We start from the raw sequence: 1,753 nt of genomic DNA, 5'->3' as shown, positions 1-1,753 counted from the left end.
TCATGCTCAGTCCCCACCAGGATTTCAGCACTTCCTTTGTTACATTCCCCTTGATCATGCCCTACCAGGTCTCCCACACCCACCACCCCACCTATTTGGATCGCTTGTTGTGGGGAATTGGTTTTGCCACCATGACAATGCACCTGCTCAAGCAGCTATCTCAGTGCACCCATTTTGGGGGGGAAAGAAACAGAATGCCTCTCTTGCTCCCACATACCTCACTCACCTGACCTCTCTCCCTGAGATTTCTTTTTGCTTCTGCAAATGAAGAGGGACATGAAAGGAGAGCAATTTGATGATGTAGAAGAGGTGACAAAAAACCGAGGTGACAAAAAACTGTTAGTCATGAGTTTGAAAGATGTTTACAAGAATGGAATCACAGATTTGACAAATGTATTAAGTGTAATAATGGAGGGTACTTTGAAGGTGGTAAGGTTGTTTTGTAAAAAAATTTAAATACATAGCTTTAAAAAAATTCTGTTCTGGGGGTGGGTACCCCTTGTACGGTGGAAATGAAGTCTTATTTTCTAGCTCTTTCTGTGGCCAATTAGTTTCTTCATTGCCTTTGATGCCTTGATGGGCAGAAACATATCTCCACGCCTTAGGAAGTTTGATCAATCTTCTCAAAATCACTTCTCAACATAGCCTATTTTCCATCTATTTTATTTCCCATTACCAACCCGTTCTGTCATACCTTTGATGACAATTCACTATCAGTTTCAATGCTGAATTTATTCATTTTGACTGATTGCTTGTTCCATTGCTTTGTGAGCTGCCTGCATTTCAGCTGTTTAATTTGTCTGCCATTCACAAACCTTCTCACTTACATTCACCGGGTCGCCATGTCCCCAGTAAGCTCCACCTCCAGCTTGTCCACCACTTCTGCTGTCTCTGCTCTGGTCTAGTAGGATGCACTATTTTTCATGCTGTGCCATCAGTTCATGCTTCATCGCGCCAGTGGCAGCTGGAGGCAGATGATCTAATTATCTCCTGCCAGAGCACAACCAATGGACTCTAGACAGTTGTCTGTTAGGCAGAACTTATGTCCCTAATGAGAAGTCACAGCTAAATGCTGCTCTGATTATCCAGTTGAAGCACTTTTATTATACCCTAAACTACCATCCAATTTAGTTGTGTACGAAGAGGAAAAAATGAAAACAATGTCTTCATGGGTCAAAATAATTTCATAGATCCATGTATTTGATATCAAAATGAAGTCTTACTGGAGTAGATATACCAATATATTAACAGCACTTACTCCTACATTCAACTTTTATATTCCTGGGAGTTTTTCTATAGATTATTTCTATTGTCTTTTTGGGTTTTCCATTTAAAACAAAAATACATATTATGTTGGGCCTGAGAGTTTTTACTGTGAGCTATGGCTGAGAATCCTAACTCAAACTGTTACAAAGCATATCTAAAATAAAGACCTTGAAAAATGTACAGTCGCAACTTCTCTCAACTTTTTGTGAATATCAAAAACAGGACCCATAATGATCTCTTTAAGCCCACCCCACTCTTTCATCAGGTGGTTGTACTGTGGTGACTTACTGTGCTGCTAGAAGTAATTCCAATGGTATTTCACAGTGAACAGGTATCAGTGGAGTTCACAGATTAAGAACAGACTAAGAAGAAGAAAGGCAATCCAGTACTGAGGGAGTAACCACTGAAAATCTTATGTATAGCAGCAGAATATTTCTTGCTATAGCTTTGGAAAATGAGTGCCTCAGATGGGAAGGATCTCAAAAAA

Source organism: Echinops telfairi, unplaced genomic scaffold (assembly GCF_000313985.2).
Source record: "Echinops telfairi isolate 266 unplaced genomic scaffold, ASM31398v2 ScPeMD7_3533;HRSCAF=4204_0, whole genome shotgun sequence".
NCBI lineage: Eukaryota > Metazoa > Chordata > Mammalia > Afrosoricida > Tenrecidae > Echinops > Echinops telfairi.
Note: the sequence above shows the minus strand (reverse complement) of the source record.